The 26,114-nt window shown below is 35.4% G+C and overlaps 1 protein-coding gene across 1 annotated transcript in view; it reads left to right on the top strand.

Moving 5' to 3' along the window:
* The first annotated feature begins 20,631 nt into the window (after positions 1-20,631).
* Positions 20,632-26,114, top strand: part of LOC149793010 (CTD small phosphatase-like protein 2) — a 76,045-nt gene continuing 70,562 nt past the window's right edge. Inside the window, exon 1 of the mRNA XM_089966886.1 lies at positions 20,632-20,684. The gene's annotated coding sequence lies outside the window, so the exon portion shown is untranslated. The remainder of the gene's footprint in view (positions 20,685-26,114) is intronic.

Below are 26,114 nucleotides of genomic sequence, written 5' to 3'. Positions count from 1 at the left end.
TCAAGCACAGTGTTTGTCGGGACTGTCTCATGATGTAATATTAGGGTGTAGGTATGTGTTGCCACAACCTAACCCTTTGACGTGTACACATGTATACGTCGGGTCTGTTGAGACGAGGGCTATGAAGCGAAGGTCAGGGTCAAAGCCGCTACGACCCACAACTTTGCCCATGGACAATTTGCTAACTGGCGAGTTGAGGAGACTTCAAGAGGAAGATTTGTCTCTCAACAAGGTACGCAGGTACGGAGAATGCCAGACTGCGAGGTGAAGTTCGCGACGAAATCCGGTATTTTGTATCGGTACGCCAAGAAAGGGACCGATACGTTCAAGCAAGTTGTTGTGCAAAGAGCGAAGCGAGCGGAAGTGCTTAGGCTGGCACATGAGGGTCTACTTGGAAGCCACATGGGCGTGGCGAAGACCAGAAATAGGTTAGTGAGGGAGTTCTACTGGCCAGGTGTGTATGGGGATGTTCGGAGGTATTGTTTGTCGTGCGACAAGTGTCAGCGGGTGGCACCAAAGACCTCCCATCGCCCGGTGCCACTAGGAACCACCCACTGATTGACGAACCTTTCTCGAGGGTGACGATGGACCTGGTAGGTCCGATAAAGCCGGCGGCAGAAAGCGGTAATCGTTATATACTAACGATAGTAAATTACGCCACTCGGTACCCAGAGCAGTGGCCTTGAAGAACATTGACTCAGTCACGGTGACTGAGGCCTTGTTAGGAGTTTGGTCTAGAGTTGGTGTCCCTGAGGAGATACTGACTGACCAGGGAACCCAGTTCGTAAGCCAGGTGATGGAGGATGTAAATAGATTACTATCTATTAGACACCTGACGACTACCCCATATCATCCGCAGCGCAATGGTTTTGTGGAGCGTTTCAATGGGACCTTGAAACAGGCTCTGAAGAAGTTATGTGAAGGTCGACCCAAGGATTGGGATCGATACCTTCACGCGATACTGTTTGCGTATCGAGAAGTGCCACAGGCAAGTTTGGGTTTTTCACCTTTTGAATTAGTATATGGAAGGACAGTCAGGGGATCCATGGCTGTGTTAAAACAATTATGGACGGTTGAGAAAGCGTCGGAGGACGTGCGAACAACACACCAATATGTTGTTGATCTCCGCAACAAGCTGGAAGAGGTTTCGAAATTGGCTCAGGAGAATCTCTGTGATGCAAGGGGGCGTGAAGCCAAATATTACAACGAAAGGACGAAGGAACGTCACTTCGAGGTGGGTGACAAGGTGTTGTTGTTGCTACCGTTAGAGCACAACAAACTTCAAGTCTCATGGAGGGGACCATTCGTGGTAACGGAGAAAAAGGGTGGACAGAACTACCGTATCCGGGTAGTAGACAAGGAGAAGTTGTACCACGTAAATCTCCTGAAACATTACCGTGAAAGAGAAACACCCACAGAGTTCGTGGTAGCTACAGTTGTAACAGAAGAAGTCGACGACAACGGAGGAGAGGCGGAAGTACTCCCTAGTTGTCCTTTGACGAGGGAAGAAACCTACGTCGACGTTGTGCTCGACGGGACGTTAACGTCAGAGCAACGTAAGGAAGTGGAGTCGTTACTCCAAGATTAGTCAAGTGTCTTGACAGAACGACCTGGCAAGACGGAGTTGGAGGAGTTCACCCTGAAATTGCTGGATGAGAAACCAGTGAAGTTAAAGCCATATCCGCTACCATATGCAAAATTAGAAACGGTCCGAAATGAAATTCAAGCTATGATAGAATTGGGAGTTATGGAACCAACGGAGTCGGCGTATAGCTCTCCTGTTGTGTTGGTACAGAAGAAAGACGGTACACACAGATTTTGCGTCGAATACAGGAAGTTGAACAGGATCACGGAATTCCAAGCGGAAATTTTGCCTGACCCTGAGTCCATATTTGCCGAAAATGGATCTGTCCAAGGGATACTGGCAAATACCCGTTCGAAGTGAAGACAGAGTAAAATTCGCCTTCGCAGCTCCTGATGGTACCTACCAGTGGGTAGTCATGCCATTCGGGGTCCAGAATGCGCCGAGTGTCTTCACACGTATGATGCGAAAACTACTGGAACCATTAAGAGGGACTGGAGTTTCAAACTTCATGGACGATTTACTCTTAGCGGCAGCTACTTGGGACGATCATATCATTCTGTTGAAAAATGTTTTGGAGCGATTTCGACAAACGGAACTGACCGCACGACCATCTAAGTGCCATATAGGGTTTAGAAAACTAACCTACTTAGGTCATACCCTCAGCGAAGACGCGTTAACCCCTGATAGTTCAAAGGTCGACCAACTTAGGGACGCAGTACGACCGACCACTAAGACGGAAGTTTGATCTTTCTTGGGACTGGCAGGGTATTATCGTCGATATGTTGCTAACTTTAGCGCTAATGCAAGCCCTCTGACTGACTTAACTCGGAAAAAAGCTCCGACGAAAGTTATATGGACAGACCCATGTGAACGAGCATTTCAGACGTTAAAGGACAGACTGACGTCAGACGCAGTAGTGATATTGCCTGATGTGACACGAGATTTTGTCTTACGTACTGACGCTTGTGATAGAGGTTTAGGGGCAGTGTTATTACAAGAACATGACGGAAGCTTATTCCCAGTTGCTTACAGTAGCATAAATTGTCTACTGCAGAACACAATTATTCGGTCTCTGAGAAAGAATGCTTGGGAATTATCTTTGGGATATCTAAATTTCAACGTTACCTGTATGGACGAAAATTTATTTTGGAAACTGACCACCAACCACTCGCCTATTTAGCTCAAGCTAAGTTGACAAATGGACGACTAATGAGATGGTCATTATTTCTACAGCAGTACCAAGTCCAGGTACGATACATTAAAGGCAGCGAGAATGTAGGAGCTGACTGCTTAAGTAGACTAGGGACGTCTGAGGTGAAGGGTTCACCTGAGGTCGCGCAACTGAATAAGATTAGATCTCCAAAAATTTGGAGAGCAAAATCCCTGATTTTACTCTTCAAGAAGGGGCCTATGTGCAGAGTCAACATTCTGGCGATCTAACAAGAATACATTAGTTGATACCAGAGAACCATTAATTAGATTTATGGAAACAGGCGCGTATCATATCGCCATACTACCGTGTACGGTAATGTCCATTTGAGGGAGAATTTTATTCTTAATTAAGCATTTGTTTATACAGCAGCCAGACGGACTATTAAGGACACGGTAAACTTCATTTTTCATGGTAATGTTATCACAATTGAGAAATCGCAGAAACTCTATTACTCAAACTACCAGGTCAAGATGACCCCGACTTTGGCGCCTCTGAGAAAAGGCGGCAGAGATATTTGATTATGATTGGTTACGTTAAATAAGGGGCGTGTTTTCCACACAAAATTTTCTAGGTTTTAAAACTGCCACATCGGAAATTTTAATCAATCTAAGCTTACCTGTAAGAAGAAACCCAAGAGTAGGACTCCGTGGGATTTGCAAGAAATTCCTCGTAAAAGAACTGTTGTCCAAAGGGGACTATTGTCGAAAGGAACCGACGAAATAATTTGCCAATTAGAGGGAGGAACGTTGAAAGCAAAGGAGGAAAATAGCTCCTGAGACGTATTATCCTGAGACGTATAATCCTGGGACGTATGATGTGACGTTACCCTGAGACTTATACTGAGAAGTATATAGAGAAATGCAGTGGGACGTACAATTCTGTGACGTAATCCTGCGACGTATTAATTTCTGAAACGTATTCTGAGAGTATACTGAGACGGATGGTGGGAAGTATCATCCTGAGATCCAAGGGTCTGAACAGCTACAGTGGAAGCAGAACAAACTGAGGACGAGCAGGTTATGCAATCGTACAAGACGTTCACTTCGATTGTTCACTCGATCTTATAATGAATTATATCCATCAGTAAACAGATTGGCTGTTTTATTTAAATCTATTTGTGTTTTCTTTGTATTTCGGTGAAAGTTTAAATTTCTAAAAGCAGAGTATATTCCTGATGTAACGAATTTTCACAGTTGTTTTATGCAATTGATTAAATTGTTTGTTTACATGTACGGGGGCTCGTGTTGGTTTGTTCTATATACCTGCTCAGATCTCTATCTACTTCACCTATGAGTTTCACCACTTATATTTATATTTACTTGAACCGGGCAATAACATCGAGGGCGGTAAACCCCTAGATAACGAAAACCAAATTTGGCGGGACACCCACCAGGGAAAACAATCTCCGCCTTTACACCCTACAACAACAACAACAACAATGACAACAACAACAATAACAACAACAACAAGAGCAACAAGAAAGGCCAATGGTATTTGACAAACTTGGGGTTTATGAAGTTCCGCTGAGAATAAATGGACATCGAGAACCAGCTGAAGATATATTATTAAATTTTGAATTAAATCATGTAGCATATGCATGTCATCTGTTAATGACATTTTTGGGGCCTGATCAAAATATAGATACTGGTTTCGAAATATCACAACTAGATTTTACAAATCTGTATCCGATTTATTACTTTTCGCTGAAACATTTTGATTTATCTAGACAATCTGTCGTTGATATTCACTTTCGAGACGATGGAGTTGTTTCTAATTACAGAGCAGTTGCTCTTCTACTCAGTGACAAATCAATGTTACTTGAAGGTGTTGGTGGACGAATGAGAGTTATTCACACTCCAGTAGAAAATATGAAATTATATCATTTACGATATTTATAATGTCATATCATCATGTTAGTGTCAGTCTGACTCCTGATCAGATTAAAAAGATTCAATCAAGTTCAGCAAAAAACTGCGGAATAAAATAGCACTAAAAAAAGATCAGATCACAGGTGTTCAAAATAAACTATTATTGTCAGAACGTCACCTCAGATATTTCAATAGCGCCAAACAATCAAAAGCGCGTTAAGCACAATCTTTCTTCTGGTACAGTTAAAGACTCAATTAAAATAGGCGGTATAGTTCCACTTCTTGCAGTTTTACCGGGGAGAATCGCCGCTGCAGCTCCAACCGTTGCAAAAATAGCTGTACTTGGTGTTTAAAGTGGTGTTGCTGGACATGCAGTTAAAAAGCTAGCTCAAAAAGTAACAGGAGGAAGAAGAAAAAAGAGAAAGAGGCCTGAGACTTCCAGGAACTCCTTAGGTGGCGCTCACCAGATAATATGTACTTTTGAGAGAGTGACGTATGTAAGGTGAAGTAGATAGCATTTAAGACATGCACAGTGGAGAGAATGTTGGCATACCTCTATGCTACATTAATGTAATGTGGATGATATTTCTTTTGGATATTGTACTTTTGGATATTTTACATGATTTAAGCACACTGCTAACTAAAATGACTGCTCCCTTGTGTTAAAAAAATCAGTCTGAATTAGTCTAAAGTACACTATACATAGCAGCTATTAAAATAGGGAAAATGAATTTTGCCAGACTAGACAATACCAGCTTCTGAAAGTGCAATGAATGAATTACCAAATATATAAAATGTAAAAAAAGTTATCGGCTCTTTTTATATAATTTACCTCTGAAGTTCAGGAAGTGAAAATGACCAAGTAAAGCTAGCACTTTTTTGAAAGGTGCACATTTGAAGTAAGGCCAAGCTGTATACTCTATAACCCATAGTACACCCATCAATCATACACCAAAATCAAGGGAATTAAAGGTTTTTTGCATTATACCTAAGATATACAAGGTCTTTTTTAAATAGCCAGTATAACCAGTGAGGAGATCCGGGGAAATTCGTTTTCTTTAAAATCCTAACCCTATGCAAAATGCGAAACTGTATAGCGCCACCTTATCGATACGGAAAAGGTCTGAGACTTCTAGGAACACTTCTTTAGACGCAAAGCGTCTTTTTCCAATGTATAATTATGATTTAATCGATTAAGCTACTAAATTGAAAATAAAATTTTGAGAGGTGTTTTATGCCTGATCAATAACCAAAACAACCAAACAATATTGAAACAGGAATTATTAATCTTGATAAAAGTTCAGGGCCTGGTACTCATTGGGTTGCATACGCGTTTGATCCGCGAGGTTCTGTTTATTTTGATTCATATGGTCTTGCTCCGCCAATAGAGATTTTAAAATACGCCAAGAATATTCCATTTTGGTATTCATCATTGCCAACACAAACTCTAACTGATCCGCCAATATTGGTCGTGAAGTAATTAATGTATTAAATGTTAAATCTTATCAACATTACTGCCTCATAAAGTCGTACACGATTATACAAGTAACCGTTAATCGTTTTAAACAGATCTTAAAAGTATAATAGTTGATATTTACGGAAGATCTTCTTCTATCAAAAGCGATGATTTTGATCTGTTAAATTAAGCGAGTAAAGATGAACTTGTCGATATTATGAACCTCTCTGGAGTTGACCGAGATGAAGATGTTTTTTTTTCAGGATAAATACGATGTTTTAAAGCCGACTTATATCAAATGGAATGACAGAATTCGCTGAGTTCTCGGTGTGTGTGTGTGTGTGTGTGTGTGTGTTTTTGATTTTTTTGTTTTTTTTTAACGTAGCTTTAACAATTTTTTGGTCATATCGCTACGATGTCTGCAGTGTGACAGTTTATAGTGATATCTAGCACTGGGGCATCATGCCGCAGACATGTAGCATGATGTCCCATCCCGTCACATTATTCTGACACCAGGCCAACCAGTCCTAACACTAACCTCTTAATGCTGAGCGCCAAGCGAGGCAGCTGTTAGTACCATTTTTGTAAGTTTTGGTATGACTCTGCCGGGAATCGAACCCACGACCTCCCGCATCCGAGGCGGACGTTCTAACCACAAGGCCACCGTAGTGGTCAGAGTTCTCGGTGCTACAACGGATAATATTCCAGTATTTACTGATGGCGATAGAAACAGAGACTCAAATATATCAGTCACAACAACTAGAAATGAAATTTAGCGTTTTAGATATAATCAAGAACGTTAATGGCAAGCAAGATTAAAAAAATATCGTTGACGAGTATACATTAAAAGTAAAAAAATATCCCAGACGTGTAGTTGTTGTTGACATAATTGTGTCATCAGTGTATGCTGTTATTGCTGGAGCCGGCGTATTAATATCAACAATAACACCATAGCTAGTGATGACACCAGCAGTTGTAACAATATGTCTTTCAGCTGCAACAACGATTGCCGGTATTCTTAATATCATTGCAAAGAAATATGCACATATACAAACACAAAATTGCATGATTATATGATAAAACTACATACAGCGACGTTAGCATACTGCAAATTATCCTCGTTATTCTCAACAAGTCTCTGTGATTGAAAAATATAAGATTTTGAGTTGACGGAGATGATTAATATCTACAAGGAAGCAATGAATCTGACTGATCTTAAAAATCGCGATTTAAATAATGTCAACTCAGAACGAATTACTTCAACAAATTGTAACGAACACAGCTACAATAAAAACAACAATGATATCGGTAAGCTCAACTAATCCTGAATTTAATGTTAATTTTCCAACTGCAATTCCGCGAAAGAAACCGCACTTGCACAATTACGAGTATACCATAGTTGGCCAAATATCAGATCAAAATTATTCGGTTGATTACAGGCGAATAATTCGCTTGTATTTGCAAATTAAAATAAAGATGATGGAACTCCCGAATTGGCATGTTGTTGAAATACCAACAGTCAATTATCAAATCGAACAAATCAATGATGAATTTCAGCGCAAAATAAGATCTCTAACGGGAAGAGAATCCAAAATAGCTACAACAGTTCACTAACGAACTGTATCATCTGCAATTGAAATATATTCTCCAGATTACGTAGTAGATAGTTATCAATCGACAATCAGATCTGTTTTAGATTGATCTGAAATATCACCAGAGTATAAAGGACCGCCAGAACCAAAACGAGGTTAAACGAATTTGTTACAAATGAGCAAATATTTATAAAACCTCCAGAATATCGAAAAGAATATCCGTGGTGGGGTAAATATGCAGTTAGTTATGATTGACATTTTTTTACGACCACCAGAAAAATTAACTATTTCTGGGGATGGTAAATATATTTCAATACCTACTATTCCCATGCCAGTAAAATCACTTACTGTTAAAGATTATATTGTAATTCCTAATGAGGATTTTTTAAAATTCACATGACATTAAAATTAAAAATAAGTATCAAATTATATTAACAAATCTATGAAATTTATTTTCTAGTGTCACACAATATTAACAATAACGATGTAAAACAACAAATCATTGAAATGATACAAAATCTGGATCAAAATTCTGTCAGACCTCTAGTATACTAATTACTGAATCTGTAATCTATGGAAATATATATACATATCAAAGAGCAAATTTTAAACAAATATTTCTCAATCATTATAAAATAACTGAAGAAAATCCATATAATTTTATATTGCCAGAATTTAACACAGACAAACTAAAAAAAGTCAGTTATCGATCTCATCAATGAAAATTTTCCCAAAGTACTTGAATCATGGAGAAAAATAAATCCACTGGCAGGCATTCTAAGACATTAACAATGATCCGTATTGTGACGGTAGACATATGTCACCAGGAATTTTAAATATAACCTCAACGATCGCATTTAATCTTGTATGTGATGCAAGTGATGGCAGTTATCAAATAAATCTTGAAAAATTAAATCAAGCTGAACATAGATATATTTTTATAAATTTGCACCGCAAGTACCTCCTGGATATTTAATCGTACAAGAGCCTATTCATCCGGTTTATCTAAGATGTCATAATAATTTATTATCAATGATACATTTCAAACTTACTGACCAATCCAGACACTTAATTGACTTTAGAAATAAAAAATTCGAATATAAATTTATATGTAAGATCTTAACGGTTTTTGATCATGTAGAGTGTTTTACAATTAATTATTTAATCAAAAGGTATTATATAATGTACCAACATGTGAGAGTTTTCATACAAGACAAAGAGGTACTTGAAAACGCCATCAGAACAATAATGACACAGCCACCAGTCAATACAGAACAATTTAGTGTTAATATAAGTTTTGATGAATACAGCAATAAAAACTTTTTGTTGACGCAGGAACAATTAAATGAACTGCAAGGAAAGCATATTTTTATGATTACGTGCGATAGAGATCAGATTATGAATTATGCACATTCTTGTATTGAATTAGATCAGCTTAAACTATTGTCTAATTCTAAATAAAAAATCTGATTTCATCAACTTCGATTTGGTAAGTGGTACCAAAATAATGAAAATCAGTTACATTTTATAATTTTGATGGAGAAATAAGTACTAAAAATATGGAAAATCAAAAACAGAAGAAGAAAATATTTACATAATAACCATTTGCAGAGTCAAAGCAAATAACAAACAAATATATTATAACATATTTTTTTTATTTCTCAGGTAGAATAAAAGTCAGAGGATAATTAACCACGACATTGCGGTAACTTTCATTTTCATCAGTGACGTTGTCAATACTTTCAAAATCCTCTTTACTGTTTTCACTTTCGTCATACTTTCACTAATACGTTTTGTCGTTGTTTTCATTTTCATGATACGACATAATCTTTCTTAATTGTCTAACGCGCGTCTTAACAATTTTTTCATTTCGTACTTGTGAGCTAATTCGGATCCAATTTTGTTTGATCACGCTTGAGAGAGATACGATTATTTTAACTTCCGAATCTTTTACATAGCTTGTTGTATAATCTTTATGAATTTTTGCTCTGTTGGTAGTGCATATCTCTCTTCAAATTTACGCGTTAACAGTGATTCAAAATCACAAACAATTTGTTCTGGATCAAGTTAAAATTTTATCCCGTATTTTTATTTTAAAAAATTTATCGCAGAACTAATATCATTAATATTTTCGTAATTCATTATATAAATATTTCAAAAAATTTTAACAAAAAAACCCTGAACATAATGACATGTTATCATTCATCGTCCCTTCATAGGCCTTTCTGCCTTCGGTAAGGTCCTTTTCTAAGAGCTTTCTTATGATCTTCTCGGCACCCCCACGAGGTTTTTCATTTTGGCAGACATTTTTTCTGAATCATTTTATGGGGTACACTTACTACCCATGGAAAATTACTAGCCCATCGGTTACCGCTCCATTGACCTCAATAGAAAATTAATGGGCAGTACAATATGCGATTTGTATCAGTCATCAGCTTTATGCTTTATGCCGTTGAATGTGTCACGTTACCGAACTGAAATAAATTACAGCAACGATGCCAGATAATTTTACCAGTATAAACAAAGAATTTTATCGCCACAAAACCCTATATTCAATCACGGGTTTCGAACGCCGACCCTCGAGTATGAGAATCAACTCTGCTACCTTCCAATCTTATAGATAAATGTTTCAAAAATTAATATAAAGTTACCTATGCTAGATTTTCCTACAAATAACCAATGCGTGGATTTATTTTCCACTTCATTTTAAAATGGCCATATATTGCATATATTTCTGCGTTTGACAAAGTCATTTAAAATATTTTTATATAACAGAAGAATCTAGAAACAACTGAACTGTATTGTACATATAACGGCGTGAATGACCTGTTTTCTGCATTAGGTTAGAAAGTACCCTTCAACTAATTTGAACGATTATTAAATTATGTTTTCCACTGACATTAATTATAACACAGATGGTTAATAATTAATTGAGATTGTAAAAAATTAAGCTCTACCAAAGGAAGATATTCTACAGAGTTATCTCCGTTCAAGATATCAGTAACGTAGCAAAAAGCGAGGTACTATTGAATTCCACTGCCGGAGACAGCTTTCGCTTGACAGAATTATCTCCCTTCAATAATACTTGCATTTTATAGTGTCACATCAACGATAGATGTATCAGAATAAATAAATAAATATTCTATCTAGATATTCTTTTGATTGTCGAAACTTCGACAATTACCCCTCTCTCTCTCTCTCTCTCTCTCCATATATATATATATGTATGTATGAATATATATGTATGTATATATATATGTATGTATATATATATGTATGTATGTATATAGATATCTATATATATATGTATTTATATTTATATGTGTGTATATATATATATATATATATATATATATATATATATATATATATATATACACACACACATACATATATGTATATATATATATATATATGTATGTATATATATACATGTATGTTTATGTATACATACATATATATATACATGTATGTATGTATATATGTATGTATGTGTATGTATATACAAATGTTTGTATGTATATATAAGCATGTATGAATATATATATAAATGTATGTGTGTATAGATATGCATGTATGTATATATATATGAATGTATATGCATGTATGTATGTATGTATGTATGTATGTATGTATGTATATATATGTGATGTGATGTGATGTGATTTTTATTTTTAACGTAGCTTTAACAATTTTTCAGTCATATCGCTACGATGTCTGCAATGTGGCAGTTTATAGTTAGGACTGGTAGGCGTGGTGTCAGGAGAATGTGACTGGGTGGGACATCATGCTACATGTCTGCGGCATGATGCCCCAGTGCTGGACATCACTATAAACTGCCACATTGCAGACATCGTAGCGATATGACTGAAAAATTGTTAAAGCTACGTTAAAAATCAAAATCACATCACATCACATGTATGTATATATATATATATATATATATATATATATATATATATATATATATATATATATATATATATATATATATATATATATTGTTCGTATGCATGTACGCATACATATGTATGTATGTATATGTTTGTGTGTTTGTATCTATATTTATCTATGCATATATATGTATATATATGTATGTATGTATATGTATAAATATTTATATATGAATATGTATGAATGTATGTATATATATGTATGTATGTATGTATGAATGTATATATATATATGTATGTATATATATGTATGCATGTATATGTATGTATGTATATATATATATATATGTATATGTATGTATGTAAGTATATGTATGTATGTTCATGTATGCATGTATATATATGTATGTATATATATGTATGAATATACGTATATATATGTATGTATGCATATATGTATGTTTGTATATGTATGTATGTATATGTATGTATGTATATGTATGTATGTATTTGTATGTATGTAATTATGTATGTATGCATGCATATATATATGTATGTATGTAAGAATATATATGTATGTATGTATATGTACGTATATATATATATGTATGTATGTATATGTATGAATATATGTATGCATATATATATATATATATATGTATTTATGTATGTATATGTATTTATGTATGTATATGTATGTATGTATGCATATGTATGTATGTATATGTATGTATGTATATATATGTATGCATGTGTATGTATGTATGTATGTATGTATATGATGTGTATGTATATGTATGTATGTGAGTGTATATATATGTATATATATGAATGAATAAATGTATGTTTGTATGTATATGTATGTATGGATATGTATGTGTGTTTGTATATATATATATATTTGTATTTGTATTTGTATGTGTGTATGTACGTATATATATGTATGTATGCATATGTATGTGTGTTTGTATTTATATTTATGTATGTATATGTGTATGCATGTATGTATGCATGTACATATATGTATGTATGTATATGTATGTATGTATGTACATATATGTAGGTATGTATATGTATGTATATATATTTATTTATGTATATGTATGTATATATATGCATATATGAATATGTATGAATGTATGTATATATGTATGTATATTTATGTATGTATGAATGTATTTATATGTATGTATGTATATGTATGGATGTATGTGTATATATGTATGCATGTATATGTATGTATGTATGTATGCATGTATATATATGTATGTATGTAAGTATATATACGTATGTATGGTCATGTATGTATGTATATATATGTATGTATATGTATTAATGTATGTAGATATATGTATTTGTGTATGTATGTGTTGATATGTATGTATATGTATGTATAATGCACATGCGTGGACTAATGCAGCAATGACATTTCCACGAAATCGAACTGTTACATTTTAAAAATGAGATATATTTGATTTCATTTGTCTTACAGAATCTCTCCAAGAAGAAATGAGAAATCTTGCGCTGAAATATACCGATGACGGTGTTGAGTAATTGTTTTACCGTTCCGTCAGTTGCTAGTCATTTTGCTAGAGATAAAAATTCGTGGAAACCATTACTATTATAGAGATGTTTTTTCAGTTGATATGGTTGAATATTATCCGGGTAGTTTTCTTGGAATGGGAGAGTGTTCTAAGCATTTTGAGCGATTTGGACATCCCACACACGAAATGACCAGGGTATCGCTAAACGGAACATTACCGGATTTTGATTTGACTGGATTCGCTTGTATCGAGTCATTTTTAGTTTAATGAAAATCTTCATCCGATTTATATCTGGTTTGAGAACATTTTTTAGAAAAAAATGTGAGCACCAACAGTTTTATTACGATATATGCTCGATGTAAAAATATTATTATTGTTAACGGTTCGTGAAGGAATTATATCATATCGCCCGCAGAAAGAAGTTTGGTTGCCACAACAAAAGAAATATTCCGATGATGAAAATCCCGATATCACTGCATTTGAGAATAAAGTCGCAAAAGATCGTGGGAGAAAAACAAATCGGTAAATTCACCCAAGGAGGATCATATGATCATGAGCGACATTGTACAAGATTGATTGTATACGGTGCTGAACTAGATTTTATTATTGCTGATACAGCGAATAGAAATACGTTTATAAGTCGAAGTAATGTTAATTTATCAGACGGAACTATATTAGCTACAATTGTGAGTTATATTGATGGTGAGTCACCACAGTTTACTCATTTAAGATCTTCAGTGCTCGCGAACGTTTCGATAAATCTATTATCGATGATAAATAGAGTTCCTGAAACCGCATTTAGAGTCGCTACGATTCATTTTATATCAATAAAATAAATACAGGATGATTGAACAACTACATATCGCCACTAATGCATAATGGAGTAATGGAGAATTAAAAGAGAACATATACTTAATTATTCTGAATCCACCGACGTTGTAATTAAAGTAGTTTATTACCAAAAAAAGTATCAAATATCCAAATTGTCATCACCACCATCTGTATTTGATTCTGTAGTAAGAAATAAACCAGTTTACCTTAATGGGTCTCACGGTTGTTGTAAAACAACTCGTGTGATTCTTGTATTAACACCTACACACAGACTTGCAAGAGAAATGAGAGAAAGAAATATTAAATCGTGTACTTATCATAAATTCTTTCGATGGAAGGGAGACAAATATATTCCAAGGATTATTGTTTGGGATGAATTATGCACCGTTTCAGTAGAAATATTTTTAATATTCCTTGATGGTTGTTGACAAAAAATACTGCTGTGATAATGTGTGGCGATCATAGTCAACCACCACCTTTTGTTTGATTGTCTCCACATGGGTGGCTGACGAATTTGTTGGATTATTATCAAGAAATAACTGACGATCATAGAGCACTTGATCCAGAATTAAGAGAGTTTAAGAAATTAATCAGACTACAAGCGAATAAAATTCAATGATTAATAATGCTTGTAATATTTTCAGAAACTCCTATTAATAAAGTTTGGAATTTATGGAGACCAAATGCTTTGATAGTTGCAAGTAGAAAGATAGTTCGTGATACACTTCAACAACCAATGATTTATCTTATATAAAGAATTTTTTTTCAAATCTACCTGTACCAGCAGATACGCAACGGCAGAATATCGACGTTCATCTACCAGTATCATCAGAAAAACAAAATATTGTATTAAATGATATTGTCTTAGTTCCTGTCAGTGTTGTTGTGAGCGCGTGAACTATGGAGAAAACTCAATGGGCGCTAGGATACGCAAAGACAATTCATTCATCACAAGGATTAACCATCTCTGATACAAATGTTTGGATCGTCGATGATCGTATTGAATAATGGTCACATTTAGTTTATCTTGCAGTGTCTCAAGTCAGAAGAATGTCTCATCTGCGGAGAATTGTCATAGACTTCACATAAACTACTGGTAATAGCGATGTTATTCACAATGATATAGTATATAAAAAATTAGTTATAAACAGTGTGACAAACAAATAAGCGCGAATTTGATCTCGATGTTGAATTTGCCATGACATTGAAACAGCAGTAAAATAATCATTGTGGAGCTGTAATGTTATGGCGATATTCAAATAATAATCCAAGACAATATAATTAAAAGTAATTTGGTCATACACGCGAAAATATAATGCTGACCTGTCTTTAATGCAATCGACGTCGAGGTGCTAGTTTACAAAAGTGAATGCGGTGGTAATTGCGTGTCTTCAGGAATTACTTGTAATTGCTCGCGTACAAATCCACGTTGAGGAGCGGTTGAATATATTTTGTAGATTGCAGGTCTACCCGTGGATCTTACAACGCTAGAAATTTTATGTGTTGTAATACTCCAAATAGGATCAGTCGCTCTTTTATTTACCGCATTCAAGTTTCCTGGCTTCATATAAATATCTTAAAGTCACATTACCTAATACTGGTTGTTTTGAAAAGTCATGTCGTTGTATTGTTATGTGTTTTTGTTTATTTTTGTAATTGTATTAACGGGTTTCATGGCAGTTGTTTGAGTAATTTCATTATTTAATGCATTTATCACACGTGATAATCTTGCAACCCATTCGCGGGATCTTATATTTCTCTGAATTATTTCCTTTGCATATTGATATCCAAATAACCGCTCAGCGAGTGTTCCATTAATTCGTTCAACTATTGCCTGATCACGATGAATTGCAGTATGACCTCGTCTAATTGTGACATTATGTCTTTTCATCAGAGATGATACAGCACCAATAAATTTCTTGCCGGGATCAACCTGTAATAGTTGTTGCCATTGTTAGGCTCCTCGCTATTAAATTCGTTCAAACGCAGAAGAAACTTCAGTTGCTGTTCTAGCTGATAACGGCTCTGCTTCCTTATTACTACTTGCAACGTCAACGACAGTTAATGCATATTTATACGCACGTGATGGACGTCTTCCAATTTTAATAGTAACATGTGAAAAAAATAAAATATCTGCTTGATTAACTAGGGGCCCCGAGTGGCCGAGTGGTCTAAAGCGCTATCCGTTACGGATCACTGCCATCTCACCTCTGTCTGCGTAGGTTCGAGTCTCGGATTCAGTCAATGTGGGTATGTGAGAAAGCTTGCCAGTAGCTTCTCGTGGGTCGGTGGTTCTTTCCGGGAATTTTCCCGGGTTCTTCCTCAACCATTAATACTGGCCGCCATGTATAGCCTGTCGTGTGCTGAAAAATGGCGTTAAACCCTACAACAACAAGCTTGATGAACTTCATTAAGAATGGTGACATCAAAATGTGCATGCCGAATTTTTTAGGTGGTGGTAGATAAATTTGCTAATATTGCCTCTCGTGCTAACCATTTTGCAGCAACAGAACGTGTAACATTTGCTGCATCAGCGTTTTACTAATCGCTGCTCTACCTTTCCAATATCCTCTTGGGCTATAATAAAATGATTCCATTATTTTATGATAATCGGTTCATTAATTACCGGCTCCAAATAATAATTTACTGTTCATCGCAGATCTTACCAACCAATTAGCTAATGATTTTCTAACGGATTTTTGTATATAGAATTTAATGCATGTATTAATTTTACCTCTGCAATATGTGCTTGTTATAAATCCTTGAATATGACATGCTTTATCAATCGCGTTTATTGGATATTCGCCAGGTCTTGGTTGATCTCGCTCGTCAAGTCGAATATCAAGTCGGATTCCAGGACCACACCAGTTATATCCAGAAAGATGTTCTTCTCCTGGATATTTAGCCCATGGAGTTCCTGGTAATTTTCCTAACAAAGTAGCGATATCACCATCAATTTTATTATTAGAAATAAAGTTATATTTATTTGTGCCACATTTCACATATTTACCTGTAAGTGAACGTTTTTTATTTTTCGTTATTATTGTTGTTAATCCACTTGTGGGGGTGGATGCTCTACATCGATCACAATATAGATTCATATTATTTATTATTTTTCTACAACATGGATGTTACTGATTTCTCAGCGACACGAAAATAAGAGCCAGTAAAACATATTTCAGCATTACCGAATTCTATCAGAATAATAATAATAATAATAATAATAATAATAATAATGAGGACTTTGTATAGCGCCTAATCTTTAGAAGTTCTAAGCGCTTTACAACATTAGACAACACCTATAAGATAAAAACATATATAATGATATGATTACAAAAACAAACACCATGAAATTAGAAAACAAAAAATATGCTGAGAATATTTAAGGTAGGAAACATTATTAGGTCTTTAAGTTTGTTCTTGCAGTCGAAATAAGTGAGTTTTGAGAGCTCTCTTGAATGGTATCACTGTGTCTTTGTGTCTAAGTTCAGTGGGAAACTCATTCCACGTTGCTAAGCCCTGGTATGCAAAAGAACGCTGTCCATATGACTTTGTTTTCATAGTGGGAATAATGAGTATACAATTGTCAGAAGAGGTGCGTAAGTATCTTGCTGGTGTATACACATGGGTGAGGTCAGATAGGTATGTTGGACTTGAGTCCGTTAATGAAACGTAGCACAGAGAACAAATTTTGTGTTTGATTCTGAATCAAATGGATAGCCATTGTAGCGTACAGAGCAGAGGGGAGGTGTGCTCTGATAGTGGTACTCTAAGTATGATCCGGGCAGCTGTGTTTTGAACTTTTTGAAGTTTCTGGAGTAGATATTGGGATGAACCAGACAGAACTGAGTTACAATAGTCCAGTCTTGAAAGTACTAATGGACACACAAGTGTTTTAGTGGCATCAACTGAAAGATATTTGCGAATAGGTTTCGTACTGATTGTGTGAATTTAATGTTGGTGTTGCTGATATTTATTTTTTGAGATAAAGGATGTGAATGAGAAAGTCTTTGTGTTGTGATCAGAATGGCTTCAGTTTTATCATCATTCATCTGCAGCTTGTTACATGCCATCCATGATTTCACATCAGAAATGTACCTCTCTACGCCTTGGATGGTAGCATCAACTTCAGTTGGTTGGCTTGATTTGTATATTTGCGTTTCATCAGCGTACAGTTGGTGAGATACTGGATGATGATCTAAGACACTTGAGAGCGATAATAATAGATCCATCTGGGTCCGGTTAAACGCAATTATTACTTAATTTGATAATGAGATGGTTCAAGTAAGACAAGTTATATTTAGTAGCTCTGTCAGGTGATGAAAAGATATGTTATGACGTACTTACAGATTTTTTTATGAAAATGAAAAATTGTAAATGAAGATGGCGATGATATTATGAATTTTTTAACTGATATTGATGAAGCGCCATCAGTAGACGACCATGATGGATTTATTAATAATCTAGTAGTATACCACAATGTAATGCTGGACAATTTACGCTCCCAGCCACAACTGTGAATTGGGAGCAGGACTGGAGTCGTCGTCGTATCTGTTGTGCCAGACTTTAAATATGCCATCATTAACCAGGTTTATCTGAAATTCTAAAAACAGCCCTTCCCAGTGCTACCCAGATCTCCAGAAAAGAGACTATTCAAATTTCCAATTGGTGTATATATGGTGCGGTGTGATTATAAACACTGTCTCCTTTTCTGATGTAATTGTGTGTGTATGTGTTTGTGTGTGAGGTAGGGTACTTTTGTGTGGATAGTAGAGTGTGTTTTTTTCTTCCATTTCCTTTTGTATGGATAGCACAGTGTGTTTTTGTATCAGTTGGCGTACGTTTGTGTGGATAGTAGATATTTTGGTGTTTTTCTTCTTCCCGTGTGTGGATAGTAGATTTTAGGTTTGCGTATAGTATATAATAGTATTTTCTTCTTCTTCCGTGTGTGGATAGTATATTTTAGGGTTTGTATAAATTACCGTACGTTTGTGTTGATAGTAGATAATATGTCAAGTGAGCGTAAGGGATTTTTTTTTTTTTTCACGTCCGCGTTTGACAAATATAAAGTCAAGAGTCCGTCATTCGCGCCATTCTACACGGAATAAGCAATGAAGATTGCTTCAAGTCAGACTGACGTCATGAAGATATTGCAAGAGGCTATAGACGATCTGGGATGGTGGAGGAATTCATCATGAAATTGGAGTATGGTGTCTATACCATTCACGTAGCCAAGATGGAGACAAACAATGTAAAGAAGACGAAGGAAAGATTGAAAGAAAGTAAAAGAGGACAAGGAGGACGAAAAAGACAGAATAAGGATGAGAGAAAAAAAGAAAAAGAAGAGAACGAAAAAGGAAAATAGAGGAGGCGGAGGAGAAACAGGAGAAGGAGAAAGAGGAGAAGAAAAAAAAAGAATATAGAAAAGAAAATAAGAAGTTGGTGGAGAAAAAAAAGAGATTACAAAACAAAACACAAGAAACCCAAAGACCCTTTTCAGACCACTCATATGCCTCGAAAAGATATTTATTCTCTTTGCCATATGTGTGTTTCATGTTCATCAATCTATGCCTATGTGTTGTATGTGTCCGTGTCCCACTGTTTGGTCCAGCTGAGGTCGGTCCATTGCTACATCGTTATCAATGCTCAGTACCGTGACGTCACCTCATATGTTACATGCCTAGTGGAACCTATACATATTAAATAGCTTTGGTCCCTATACAGGCCCAATATTCCCATGTTAAAGTCCCATTGTTCCTGTCCTGTATTCCCCAGATTAAATTTACACTGTCTCCAATCGTGCCCACGACCTTTTTGACTGAAATTTCCATTGTCCCATAACAACCACCATTAGCTACTCAGCTGCTTTATGTACATAGGATTTGTAACGTAGCTTTAACAATTTTTCAGTCATATCGCTACGATGTCTGCAGTGTGGCAGTTATAGCGATGTCTAGCACTGGGACATCATGCCGCAGACATGAAGCATGATGTCCCACCCAGTCACATTATCCTGACACCAGACCGACCAGTCCTAACACTAACCTCGTAATACTGAGCGCCAAGCGAGGTAGCTGTTAGTATCATTTTTGTAAGTCTTTGGTATGACTTTGGTATGACTCGGCCGAGTATCGAACCCACGACCTCCCGCATCCGAGGCGGACACTCTAACCACTAGGCCACCGGAGCGGTCTATATATGTGTATTTACTGTTCCTTGCTTTTGTTTTCTTTGGGTTTTCAATACTTCCTTTCTTGCTTTTCATTATTCTATTGTGATGATTTGCTGCTTTTCTGCTGCTCATTTTTCGGTTGTGTGCTTTTCTTCTTTACTCTTTCGTAATATATATATATATATATATATATATATATATATATATATATATATATATGTATATGTGTGTGTGTGTGTGTGTGTGTGTGTGTGCATCTTTTTAAACAAATTTCACATTTGTTATAATATGTACCATTAGAGAAATACATTTCAATTCACATATGGTACAATTAGGAAATAATGTGTAACCCGAATAAATTACTTATGAATGGTTCTATTTCTGTAAACAAGATGATTCATAACTAGGTCACTAATCAATGTTTGTTTACTTCCCGGTCGACACCAACGCATGCGCGTAGAGGCCGTTCATCCGGGCAACTGGTCCTACGCGCGAAATGGAGTCTTGGAAGTAAACAGTTAAAAGGTGAGGTATGTACATTTAATTTGCATTTCGCTTTCAGATCGGCCGTCATATTCACATTTACATTGTTATAAGTTAATATCTGTTTGAAAACTCGAGTGTCATAACAGTATGTAATCAGGCGTATTGCTGTTCATTGCAGATCTTATAGAAGGCACATTTCCAACGTGAAAATGAAGTTTGGCAACAAGCCATCAAACGAAACGAATTGTGGGTTGTTAATTTATTTTCCATAGGGTCTATATATTTAACTTTTAGAATACAGATTATGTCATTTTGATTGTTATGTATATATTTGACCTGAGTTTAATAGAGAAAAGGGTATATTTTTGAAAGAAACTAGGCCGAGACCTAACGGTTTTGGTGATTGTGTCAGGGTCACTCGCAGCAGTACTAGCTGTCATTCATGACGTCATCCGATGCTGTGGATTGACCCACTTTGTATTTGTACACTCTTCGGCCAACAGCTGACGGTTCATTTAATCGAAAGAAAAACCCATGAAAATCATTTTAATATAATATGTGGACTTTCAGTCTGTGAATTTAAATATAATCAGTTGACATGACTCCGTGCTTCTAAAGATTATTGGCATATTCCGTCTTTACCAGGTGCCCTTACCATAGTCATTTATTATAGTTAACGCATGATTTTTAAAAAATGTGTAACTAGTAAAAAAAAAAAAATACTTAGCTCCATACAAACTCAAACAAGGTAGAACGCAAAAAATGAAGTATTCTGGCTAGTATGTCTTCCTGTTTGCTTTTGGAAACATTTCAGTGTTTTCATCTATGACGTTTTTAAACACCACTTAAATTTTAAAAATTCGTTCCAAAATTTTGTCTGTTGGTCAATTAATCTCCCTAAAATCTGTTAAATGTGGGATGTTGTTTTAAAATCTTGTTATCGTCATTCCTTTCAGTTATTTAAGGAAAGACATTTTAGAAGCACCATCTCAAGAGTTTTAAAACGTAATCACCCTCCGCAATCATGGTACACATAACAAACAAATAACACTTTATTTTGTCTAATTTGGCTTCATTGCTTATACACAGTAGCCGTTACTTCTTGAGTTCAGTGGGGTTTTTTTAAAGAATAATTAAAGTAAATAACAAGTTTAACTTGCTAGTTGCAATAAAAATGGGGGCCCCGAGTGGCCGAGTGGTCTAAAGCGCTCTTTGTTACTGATCACTGCCATCTCACCTATGTCTGCGGCGGTTCGAGTCTAAGATTCAGCCAATGTGGGCATGTGAGAAAGCTTGCCAGTAGCTTCTCGTGGGTCGGTGGTTCTTTCCGGGGTTTTCCGGGTTCTTCCTCCACCATTAATACTGGCCGCCATGTATAGCCCTATCGTGCTGAAAAATGGCGTTAAACCCCACAACAACAACAACAATAACAGCAATAAAAATGTACCCCTACTGACAATAGAAGTAGACATTAATCAAGTAACGTTTAAAACATTCTTCTGTCTCTGCATTAAAACATGTTAATATTTCTTGTTTGATTTAATATTTTCAAATAATTGATAATTATTTAGACAAGTACACCTCTTAGTCATAGTGCGGTAGTAATAGAGGGAAGTACCATCACATCATCAGTTATTTTGCATAGTGATAACGATATGACGAGACTAATCACAGTAGCTGATATATCCAGACACCATTTTTCAAGTACAGGTTTTCTAACTAACGTACTTTGCCTAAATATATTGTCAACATCACTGCATGAGATTTATTAATCTAATGTCAAACTGAAATTATATGGCAAATATTTAGACGACAAATTACAAGTGGATACAACACTCAGAAACACAAGGGAAACACGAAACACTAGGTTTACATGGGGCAGCCCTATTGAAACTATGCACTTCCAGTTTTGTAGCAGCATCACATCACCCCACATGCAAGATTCTGTTAATTGCTGCTTTCTTCCTAACGTAAATTAATGTTTAATTAAATGATCTTAATTGATATACTTTTGTTATTAAAATAATGGCTTGGCAGGATACCTTGCTTGTAACTAATGTTATAATTTTGGAATAATTTGTTTTTGTGAGAATTAATTCTCAACCTCAGAATCAAGAATGGATTGAAGGTATATTTAGAGTTATTCTCTAGTTTCACCATTGGTTTTCATTTTTCATATACAATCCCAAGTTTCAGTACAAGAAAAGGTAGAAGATGGGTTTTATTTCAGCTTAAATTATACCCCCCAAAATGGCAGAAGGATATATTTGCTTCTTAGAATAGTCTCCCCTATTGTATCTTCGGACAGTTTTAATGGGGTACTTAAAACAACAAAGACAGAAAACACGACCTACAACCAAACAAAGTGCAGAGGTGGTCAGCTCAGAGTGGGAAAGGTCAGTGGTAGCAATGCATAGGATACTTTAATTCTTCACACTGAGTAATCAGCTGTTTTGGATTTATTAAATCCTGAATGACACTTTGTGCAGAGGCATCACAAAATTTCTTTTAAAAAATTGCAAAGAATCATCATTGATTTTCTCATTGGCAGAAGAAGACAAAAAAAATCATCTTACTAAATGAAAATATTTTATGATGATAAACTAATCCAGAAGAAAGCAGTCATTCAATCAATTTTAAAAGAAAAAACATTTTTCACTACCATTTTATATGGAAAATCATCTGATGGTACACTCTCAAGACATTTAATGTTATTCCTTGGTACAACTTTAAGTGTTTTTGTTACTGAACACACTGTAGAGTAGAACCTGTCTTGAAAGATCACAATAGGTGGGTGTTTGTCTGTCAACAAAGTTGCAGGATGAGCAGTCCTAGACTCTTAATGCATGGAACCCAGGAGTCCTTAGCCTATTTCTTTCAGTCCCTTGCATAAACGTGGAACTGCACACTTTCAGAAGGATAAGAAATAAAATTAAAAAGTACATAATCTTTATTTTATTACTTATTCAAATTAAAATCTTAATGATCTATGACCACAATAGGGAGAATCTATTTGTATCATACTGTTCTCTGCCATTGGCAAACTAGTTTTCAAGATAAATTCTTGTACTTTTTCATGTTCTTTGACTTAATGTGTGTTCAGTATCCTGCTTACTGACACTTCTTCATTATTTTGATTTATTTATTTAGTGATTCATTATGTGGAACTGGGCTGCTTTGCTGTAAGCATTTTTTACACAAATTTTTTGTTTTCTCAACAACATATGGATTGTCGGGGTTTTTTTTTCTGTGTAGCACAGCAACCCTCAACAAGCAGTAAATTATCTGGGTTAAATTTGTAATGGCTAAAGGCTGATAGCTCCAAGTTAATTTTTCCATGTTTAGTGAAACAGGGTTCCTATGCAGGGCTGAGCAAATTTTTTTTAAAACCACTAGTCCAGGACAAGTGGTTTCAGAAAAATCACTAGTCCCATCTTTCTCTTTACTAGTCCTACCTTACTCTTCACTGGTCCCAAAATGGTAATCACTTGCCGAGATTTGATGAGACGTATGTACTTAATCCATAGAAAAAAACAAACGAAATAATATACAACATAATTATTTCTTAAAAGAATTTAATTTTATAAAATACTGTTGTACATTTGGCTTCTTCAGGTTCATGTATATATGTTTTAGCTGATGGATTTGAAAATATGTCCATGTATATGTCTGCCACCTTCCAAGTCATATATTCAAGCCAGGGATAACAAGCACACTCAGTATCTGTCTTGCATGTTATCCCTCTATTTTCAAACAAATTTACCTTCTCCGAATCGCCGTTATTACCTTCCTTGCGAAAATAATTTAGCAAACTCATTTTATCTGCAGAGTAACTATCAGCTTGCTTGACTGCTACTTCTAAAGTGATCATAACATCAGTTTTCTCTTTTAAATACTAACTGAAACAGCTCATTAATTAGTGTAATTGTTTCACTTTAAAAAAAATATCGCACGTGGAAGTTAATCATCTGTATAATCAATTATAATTTAAAGAATCATTACTGTCATTTAATCAGTTCATAAAGGAAACCAACACTGATGTTGGTAAAGCACCTTTCATTAATTTAATTACACTGACTCGCTGGATTCAAATCATAGTGAGCTGCTGGTTATGATCTAGATTGAGTAAACTCATTGCAACAAAACCGCTTACAACACTGCTAATTGATCATACTGGCTTTCTTTTGTTTGACGTGTTCTGATTTGCTGATAATTTGGTTGCTTAGCCCAATATGCAGTCAAGCGGTAACAGGATGTAAATATATACACGAAGAGGGGTAGAATCAAGTATTCAGTACGCCCGGAGGGCATGATTGGCCAAATAAAGGTAGATATAGTGATTAAAACACGAAAATAAGGACTAGCCTGACTTTTTTAAAAAGCACTTGTCCCGGACTAGCGACTTGGAAAATTTTACTTGCCCGACTTCAAAAATGACTAGTCCGGCATTTCAGGCTATGGGATTTGCTCAGCCCTGCTAAGCTACTGGCACTCAGAGAAAGTCAAGAGAAACAATACCTTTAATCATGAACCTGGAATTTTGTGCAACAACTCGATGATAGAAACAAATACATAATTGAATCATAATTGAACTGACTCCGAGTTAAATTGATTGAGTTCTTACCTGAATATTTAGTATTTGCAACATTGGGATGTAAACATATTCATATCATCAATCCAAACACTCAGTTGATTAGATTCATCTTAAAGACTCGTTTGTCCAAAGGCAGCTCCGATCCCGTATCGGCATCTTTTCTTGGATAGAAAGTATGAAGACCAGTATGGGGGCACTCACCAGTTATTATGTACTTTTGAGAGCGTGACATATGTAAGGTGAAGTTGTTTGCATTTAAAACATGCACAATGGAGAGAATGGTGGCATACCTCTATGCTACATTAATGTAATGTGGATGATATTTCTTTGGAAATTGTACATGATTTAAACACACTCCTAACTAAAATGAATGCTCCCTTGTGCTAAAAAAGAATCAGCCTGAATTAGTCTAAAGTACACATCCAAAGCAGCTATTAAAATAGGGAATATGAATTTTGCCAGACCAGACAATACCGGCTTCGGAAAGTGCAATGAATGAATTACCAAATATGTAAAATGTAAAAAAAGTTAAGGGCTTTTTTTTTATACAATTTATCTATGAAGTTCAGGAAGTGAAAATGACCAAGTAGAGCTAGCACTTTTTTGAAAGGTGCACATCTGGAGTAAGGCCAAGCTGTATACTCTAACCCATATTACACCCATCAATCATATACCAAAATAAAGGGAATTAAAGGTTCTTTGAATTATACCTAAGATTACAAGGTCTTTTTGAAATAGCCAGTATAACCAGTGAGGAAAGCCAGAGAAATCCTTTTTCTTTAAAATCCTAACCCATTGCAAAATGCGAAACTGTAGAGCACCACCAATAGCATCACACAAGCCAGCATGTTTGTGACAGATGATCTCTTTAAGTTTAAAT

Source organism: Sinohyriopsis cumingii, chromosome 8 (assembly GCF_028554795.1).
Source record: "Sinohyriopsis cumingii isolate HCF-2022 chromosome 8, ASM2855479v2, whole genome shotgun sequence".
NCBI lineage: Eukaryota > Metazoa > Mollusca > Bivalvia > Unionida > Unionidae > Sinohyriopsis > Sinohyriopsis cumingii.
This window is presented reverse-complemented; position numbering and strand designations above follow the sequence as displayed.